This window comes from Mytilus galloprovincialis, chromosome 2, assembly GCF_965363235.1.
Source record: "Mytilus galloprovincialis chromosome 2, xbMytGall1.hap1.1, whole genome shotgun sequence".
Taxonomy (NCBI): Eukaryota; Metazoa; Mollusca; class Bivalvia; order Mytilida; family Mytilidae; genus Mytilus; species Mytilus galloprovincialis.
Window position 1 is genome coordinate 105,384,899 of NC_134839.1, and position 9,315 is coordinate 105,394,213.

Here is a 9,315-nt window from a genome sequence, read left to right on the forward strand (position 1 = left end):
TGATATTGTGGGATATTAAAATCCAAAATTTCATAAAATCAAATATAAAGAGATGCCCTTATTGATAGTGAATTTAATTTGAAAATATTTGTAATTGAAATATTCATTTTATTTTATAATCTTATTTTAAGACTTAACTATAACAAAACATCCTGTTGGTTAACCTATGTTTCATAGCACTTACTTCAGAGTTACAGAACTTATCTAGAGCTTTTACAATCTTGCACAGCTAAATGGTAACACTGATACAGATTTTTTTTAAAGTTGTAAATTGGCTTTGAATAATAGATCAATACTTTTTTTCATTTTTTTTGTTTGTTATTTGTTTTTTGTACCGAACTGACCAGGCAAGTTGATTTTAAATGGTTTTTTTTTACAGATTGTTCTTATGCTGTGTTGCTACATGACTGTCCAGATGCCTTCCCAAGCGATCAAGTTTCAATTTAGTACGTAGTTGTTGATGGTACCTGTCTTCTATGCTTTTATTCCTTTTTTGTACTTGTTTTTTTTTTCTATCTATTTTATTGAAATATTACGATAAGTGTTATTATATTACTATGAATCTTTATGCACTTTTTGTAGTTTTATAATGTACACAATAAGAATTCAAAATACTTTCCAAGCTCCGCCGTATATTCAAGTCCCAAATCAAGAACCTTATTGTATAGTTATGGTATTATTTTGTTATTCCGTGAATCCACTATTGATGTGGTTTTTTTTTTTGGTTTTTTTTTCAATTTCTTTGAATATGTTCACATTTTTCATAGCCTTGAAACAATTGAAAGCTTGTCGTAATCGTTGTTGCCATACTTGTTTCTCTTCGTCTTATACGTTGAATTCATATTTTCAGTAATATTTCGGAAAATATCAATTCATTTGAAAAGGGTACAGGCAAGCAGAATTAAAAGTGACTACAGGTTGATATTGAAGATTTCCTGAGAACAAATACTAGACTCAAGCCAGCGAACAATAAGCCAGCGAACAATAAGATGCATCAAGCTAGCGAACAATAAGCCAAGGAATAATAAAGAAAACGCGCCAAACTGATCATGCCTAAAAACCGAAGACTTGCAATAACACGAAACGTACTTATAAATATGATGACAAATACTTTCCAGTAGGAAGATGAAATTTAATTCCATTTTAACACAGACAAAGTTTAATTATTTATTCGTGTATTAAATACAACTTTTTTTAAAGCCGGGTATCTAAAAGACTTTTTAGCTAAGTATTTTAGTTTTAAGACGGTACTTTTATATTATATCTATCAATGCATTTTTGAGATAATAAATACAAGCCAAATAATCACTTAATCGATTTACGTTGCAAGGGGAATAATTCATTTTGCTCAGACATAGCTAGTAATTGTAAACTATATGTATGGTTATCTGGACTTCGCCCGTCCGACGGTTTAACCCGTGTCCGTTTCAGTGTGTTGCATGTACAAATACGACTACACGCCCGGTCGGAATAGTGACTTAAAATACATGCATGATATTTTATGTGTAGACGGCCACGCTCGAATCATTGCACCAACTCTTTGAGGGGTCCACATGTTACCTACTCCAAGACAAAATGTCTTCCTCTTTCCAACATGTCACTTTGTTCATGTATAAGTCTTTAAACGTAAATCTGGAAAAGTTCTGAATAAATCTAACTTATTTCAGTTATCTAAAAAAATTAAGGACAAAAACTAGATTTCCTGCATGTTTTTGGCCCATCGAAATGTTTCTGTCGAATTTGTTTAAATAAATAATTTATTTGAATCCTACTTTTTGTTACTTAACAAAAATTTCTTGTCTTAAGACTACAGATTGTACAATACTAGTAACTGCACGCGAGATTTTAAAGTGTAGAATTGTGTTTGTATTAAATTAACAGTGGTCCCCAGACAATTTGACAGTTTCTGGTAAAAGAGGTGCTATAAAAATAAATGAAAGATATGGAAATTTTTGGAACTTTACTTCACAAGAAAAGAGATGGTTTCAATTTTCACCATTATAAATTTTCCATTCCTGTGTAGTAACATTCCATCATGCACTTCACTTTCTATGTAGCAACATTCCATCATGCACTTTCACTTTCTATGTAGTAACATTCTGGCAGCAACAAACTGTCACAAGTATCACTATAGAAACATGTGTATCCATTTTTTAAGAAATAGGACGGAACCATTATATTGGTATATGATACTTTCTTGGTAAAATATTCTGTATTCAATAAAATTATTATTTTCTTTTCTATTCCTTTAATGCAGTACACGAATTCAAGCATGATATGACAGTGGTCTCAGAGATACCTACATCACCTAGATACTATCAGTTTTATATATTTTAGAATGACTAGCTTGAATCTTAAAAAGTTATCCTGATCTCCGCAGTTCTAAACCAGTCAAATTAGACTTTGTTCAAAACACTTTATGTCTTCTTCGTTGAAGTATTTTAGAAACAAATGTCGATACTGAATGTAGTCTATAATACGCGGAGGAAAACCTTCATGTTTGATGTAGTTGATATACAGTTGAAAACTAAGACCTAAATGACTTCTCAAGCGACGTCTGCATAAATCGGCTAATGTTCGTGGTTCGTAAAACACATTGTGAATTTTTGCCAATATTTCTTCATCTACGGTATAAATATCATTTGATAAAAGGAATCGTTTATCTTCATGGCAAAAATCATCAAATTTCTCTAAAAGAAGCATGCTGAGGTCTTTTATACTCGGTTTTACATGACTTAAAACATACACATGAATGCTTCGTGCTAGGAGAAATTGTAAAAGAGAAGTGTCACCTGCCGGCATGCTTTTAAGGGCGTTACATGAAAGCAACAAATAAAACACTTTCACTCTGACATTAATTTCCAAAAGTCTGTATAAAAAGAAATCCTCGACTAACGGTAGTGCCCCATTCATCAACAGTAGGGCCATGACATCGTATCTGCCGGTCTTGAGAGCTACTAAAAAGGGCGTCTCGTTTAACATTACTCTATCCTGAGTGTCGCACTGGTTTGAATCTGAATGTGTAAAATCGCTATGAGGTTTATTAACATCATGCCGTTTATTGATAAGTGTTGCTACATTTTGAATCATATGTTCATTTTCAATAATAATTATAGAACTGATTGCAGACCAGGCATTGGTGGAGGACCCGAGAGCAACAAACTTTTTTCTCTTAAGAAAATCTACTATCTCCCTCGATTCGAGTACTTCAGCCCATCTTAGTGCAGTATAACCTTTGTATCTCAACTTACGTAATTCGGATTGTAATTCTGGCTCAGCATCTACTCCTGTAATGATTGCCTTTACCACGTTTAAATTGTGATTAAAAATTGCTTCTATCAGCCATTTGCAAATTTGATTTTTATTCCATCCGTATTTAATATATTCCTTGATGACAATATGACAAAGCTTACCGTCTCCTGTGAATTAGAAACAAAGTAAAATATCAATTAATACTTAATAATTATTAAATACATGTACTATAATGTACTAATTTATGCAATTTACCAATCACATTAAAGTACTTCTTAGCACTTTGAGTATCTGTATTGGACCTTAAATACTAGAAGGGAAAAAATATCAAGGGACATGGTTGCATTCTGGTAACGGGAATACCTTTCTGTGGTTGACATTGCATAAAGATGAAGAATATCCAGGGTTATATAGCTGCATTGTTGCGTAGAGGATATCAGTCCAGCTTCTATCTCAAGGACATGGCAGTATTCTTTCAAGATAAGAATATTTTGTATCGACAGGTATACTAATTTCTAAAGGCACTTCCGCGTCCCTTTTAAAACAGACGTCTTGCTGTTTTATTATGAAAACAATGCATGGCCAAACTCAAAAGTGGTCCGTCTTTATTTAATTTAATAGACAACTTACGTAAAGATGATTTTTATTAAATATACCAACCGAGACCCTCACGGGTAGTCAAGATCGTTAACCACTCCCAAGTAGTAGATTAAATAACAAAAAAGTTCTAATTATATACTTCTTCAGAAATTTACTCAAAGAAATTGAATTTAAATACATTCATATCATTAACAATTTCCTGTTGTTAGTTTTCCAATTTTGGACGACGATGCTCCTTATGTCCCTTCACACGGTTTGTTCATTTCGCAACCTGTACGCTATAGCAAATGTATGTTTAAGGGCATACGATACAGTTACAGGGGAGGTAATGACGTTGCTAAAGCCTCGGTCACACCTTACCGGATAGCACGAACGGACGCCTAACGGATGAAAATAAAAGTTGTCCGTTGACAAAATTGTTATCCGTATTTTGTATCGACATTTTGAATATTAATGCGATTTACATGTATTATTATTGTCGCCTTTAATTTTTTCGTATATCTTGTTCATCCGTTTTATCCGGTACGCTTCCGTTAGGTGTCCGTTTTATGCGATACTCGTCCGTTGGATGTACGTTCGACATCCGTTCTGTCCTGTACGTTTCCGTTTCTCGTACGTTGCATATCCGTTGCATGTCCGTTATGCATTCGTTAGGCGTCCGTTTTATTTGGTCAGTACATCAACGGACTCCCAACGGATAACAATTTTGTCAACGGACAACTTTTATTTTCATCCGTTAAGGCATCCTTATCCGGAAAAGATGCAGTTTTCGACTGATTTTTATCATTCAAACTTATTTAACTTGAAAACGAGTTCATGGACCCCTCTTTTTTAAAATGTCATTTGGTTTGATTACGCGAGAAAAATGTTTGTGCCAATTTTCATGAAAACGTAAATAGTGCATTTTTTTTTAAATTTGATAAATATACATCTAAAAATGATGTTTTTTTTCTACATTCATGAACATTTGATAAATATGAGTTATTTCTGAATGAAAAATGTATAAAATTTTAGGATTCTTATAAAATACGGAAATTACAAATTGTTTAACAAAAAACAATTTGTGTTTATCTTTTTAAATAAAAAGTTATGTCTTTCTTACGAAAAGGAAAATACGGCCACAAATCCGAATTTTAAGCAAATATACAAAATTTCGACCATATTTTACTCAAAAAGTGGCACATGAAGGTATATTTTTATAACATATTTGATTTAATCAGGTAAAAAATAGTCTATATGGAAATTTTTATCAAAATGTAAATACGAGATCAAAACTGTATCGTATGCCCTTAAGATTTCACAACGGATGCCACCTTTTCGGGTCACCTGACATCACCTCGGTTTTTGGTTGTGTTCGTGTTTGCTCAATCGTTTGTTTCATGTTGTGTTTTGTCGGCTTTTGTTCGTCATTTTTGTTGTTTTTCATCTTTTGATATGACTGTGTCTGTTGGTCTTTGATTTAAGGGATTTGAATATTCCTTTGGTATCTTTCGCCTCCCTTTTTGTACGGTAGAAAATTGAGGGAATCGACCTGTGTCTAATATTAAATAATTTTTTATAGAGACTATTTTTTTCAATGACTATTCGCAAAGAAGTGTTTAATTACCTGCTTTCAAAGCGATAGCTACTTTATTTCTAATGTCTTCATGACCTAAAAATTAAAGAAAACAGAGATGAATGACTCCATCAACACCCTCGTGTAGTTAAGCCATAAGTACTGGTTTACATACATTTATAATCAAACATGATAAAATACTGTGTGACTGTATGTTTATTGTATACTTTGCTTATTGAACAATGAAGCCCGTCAGATTTTTCTATCCTTAGTGGTTTTCAAGATATTAGACAAAACTTGCATTTTAGGTTACCTCTATGTTAAAACTTTAATCGAAGGCGGTGATGTTGGTAGGGAAATGTTTTGTTATCATATTTATCGACTAACAGCATTCTTATGAACGGTGAACAGAGTTGATAATTCTTTGAATTGAAAAAGACTTATCTCTTAAAATTTTACTTTGAGTTTCGTAACCGAGGGTTAAAAAGAAGTTGATCCACTTTTTTCTACTGCGTTGCAATTCGTGTAGACAGTCCGAGTGTTTCTATAAATTCATTTAAGTTAGCAATGCTTAATAATTCTAATGAACTGCGCAGCCGCTACCGAGTTACAAAAGTTGTCCTCATCAAAATTCGTTCTTCTGTTAAAAAATATTTCTGGTACATATTTGAATATAAAAAAAAAAACATTTTCGGACGCATAAAATAATTATCTTCATCAGTCACTGTTCTAACACTGAAAGCAATTAATATCTCATGTGTATACTACACGTACTTCTGCAGAATACAAATCATATATTCAACCACCAGAGTAACCAAGTTCAGAATTAACATACATTTGTCAGATTTCTGATAGATTCTGATAAGACGAGAAAAATATTGAAATACACTACACTTATTTTTAGATAACCTATTTAAGCTTCATTGTAAAATTTAGTTAAGTCCCTTTGAACATTAACTTGATGATTAAAGTAATTTTTGTAAACAACGGGTTTTGTACAACGGGTTATACTAGTATATATATACAAGTCTAAATTGAAAACTACGTTCAAACCTATGATTGCGTTGGATAAAAACCGCAATTTTTATACGTGTGCATGTAAAACAAATTCGTTGTAGAAGGGTCTAAATACAGCACAAACAACATTTTCCCATATATATATATTCTAGTGTTATTGGATTATTGGATTATATATATATATATAATCCAATAACAATACAGTCGGAAACCAGGTTGATATAGAACAAAAGAATCGAAGCTCTCTATTAGAGAAGGCGATAAATGTTTACTGTATTGTTTACTATAGTGACAAATTTTTAAAAAGTTAATAGAAACAAACAAAACTGCAATTTTCTTCTCAATTACGAGGTGTTTTATTTCAAAAACACCATTTGCATAAGTTTTCAATTTATCTAGTACATAGTTAAGCAGAACAATTAGATATCAAGTCGACGACATGGGTATCTTTCAAGTTGGATGACAAAAATGCATAACCTCCGATTTTTTTGAAAAAATTACCACGGACGGAAAAGATATCAATCTATTAGTTCAGTAATTTTCGTGTCTGCCCTTCCATTATGTGACTGAAGAAAAAATTCCAAAAAATAGGTAACAATTGTATCGAAAAGAGAAAATCGAGTGCACCTTTTTATGTTAGGCGTGTTTGAGTTGAGTATTTTGTCTTGATATCGTTCAAAGTAAGAATATTTCATACATCGTCTCGCTTCAGATTCTATCATTTTTATATATTAAAGCTACAGGTTGACTTTATAACACAAAAAAATAACAGTACTAAAAGATGAAATATATGGGTCAAGTGAAATACCTATCTAATGAGTCACAAAAACAGGGAAGGTGTGTTCGAATAGCTATTTTTTTACTGAAAGTACTTGACGACAGTCTTACAAGTTGGATGATGAAAATGCATATCTTCGAAAAATTCTAATTTTTTGTGTGTGATAACTAGGGTTTATAGTCTTCAACCACTAAAAAAATCTAGTCTGCCCTTCCACGAAATATTTAATTAGATTTTTTTTAAATGTTTATGATTTTTCGAAAATTCCACCTAACAACCGATCAGACAATAGTTTTAAGTTGAATCAATGCAGACAATATCATTAACTGATGCTCATTAGCTAGTTGATACATTTGTCTTTTAAAATATAACTGACATATAAGGATCGTATTGGTGCAATGTGGATAAATTTATCGGTTTCCAAGAGCAAAATTGGTAGCGCGTCATCGCTACAATGGCTTCCATTTTTACGATTGTGAAAATGAACTGGCGTAATGGGGAGATAATTTTGACGAAGTAGGATCCTGACTGAATAGATATACAAACATCGGTTATGTAAATAAATGCATGTGTCACTTGATTTTTTCCATACTTTTATGAGGTTTAAGTTAATTGCACAAGAAAATTCACATTACTTTTGTAAATTGAATATCGACGAATGAATTGACCTGTTATACAATCTATACGATGATCATTATAAATAATTAATTTCAGGCGTGTTCTCTATTTTTAAATAGAAAATGAAATATTTAAATAGATATCTATTTACCTTTGATACTGTTCTGACCCGAAAGCTTGCCAGAATGTGCTCCCATTTTTTATAGATATAGGAAGATGTGGTGTGAGTGCCAATGAGACAACTCTCCATACAAATAACAATTTAAAAAGTAAACCATTATAGGTTAAAGTACGGCCTTCAACACGGAGCCTTAGCTCACACCGAACAACAAGCTATAAAGGGCCCCAAAATTACTAGTGTAAAACCATTCAAACGGGAAAACCAACGGTCTAATCTATATAAACAAAACGAGAAACGAGAAACACGTATATATTACATAAACAAACGACAACTACTGTACATCAGATTCCTGACTTAGGACAGGTGCAAACATTTGCAGCGGGATTAAACGTTTTAATGGATCCAAACCTTCTCCCTTTTTCTGAAACAATAGCATAACATCACAACAAAGAAAAACATACGATAAAATATCAATTGGCAGACTTAACTCAATCAAAAAACGTATGTTTATATTGAGCAACGGTTATGTCCCTTAGACTGGTGTTCCACTGCCACTTTATAACGTAGTTTCAAAACAAATGGAAAGTGGTGGTTGTACGACATGTTTATGAAAGTACTGGTTGTACGGCATGTTTATGGAAAGTGCTGGTTGTACGGCATGTTTATGGAAAGTGCTGGTTGTACGGCATGTTTATGGAAAGTGCTAGTTGTACGACATGTTTATGAATCCAATACCTCAGTTTCAGATAATACTTAATTTTGTGTTAATCCTTCTTTTTTTTGAGCATTCATAAGAACGAATTCATTTTCACAACTATCCTACATTAATTATAATACTAAAATTCCGAAGTCTGAATGTGTCTCTAAGTTGTCTAATGACATGAAACATGAAGATCATATCTGGGAATCAGAAGGTGAAAAAAATATCTAAGAAGATGCAGTATCTCTCCAAAAGAGGCCTGGTAAAATCTCTCCAAAAGAGGTGTGGTAAAATTAGCTATATTTATAAATTGCAACCTTTAGAACATGACTGTTTATACCTTTATATCATTTAATGTCATATGATACTTCAAATTACAATCATACATTGGAATATATGTAATGCGCCTGAAAATCTACGTTTTACCACATAACAAGTGTACGTGGACTTTCTTGTAAAAGCTAGAACATGCTTTACCTAATCAAAGTCTTCATAAGCTTTCTACTGTTATATCATTGTCTTCCCGCACTCTAATTTGCTGATGTTTTTCGGTATGCAGTAATCTTACATTTTTTTGTAACTACGAGACCTCTCGTTACCACTTCGGCAACCAAACAGTGCAAATACTCGTTGTGATCTATGATAGTGATGGTAAGTTTTTTTTTAAATCAGCT

At 32.5% G+C, this 9,315-nt stretch overlaps 1 long non-coding RNA gene across 1 annotated transcript; it reads right to left on the reverse strand.

The window, feature by feature from the left end:
- Positions 1-1,945: 1,945 nt before the first annotated feature.
- Positions 1,946-8,381, reverse strand: LOC143065242 (uncharacterized). Its single transcript, XR_012975431.1, has 3 exons — positions 7,972-8,381; positions 5,459-5,503; positions 1,946-3,419 (listed from the first exon to the last, which is right to left on the reverse strand). It is a non-coding gene; the product is annotated as an uncharacterized LOC143065242 (long non-coding RNA).
- Between the last annotated feature and the right edge of the window lie 934 nt (positions 8,382-9,315).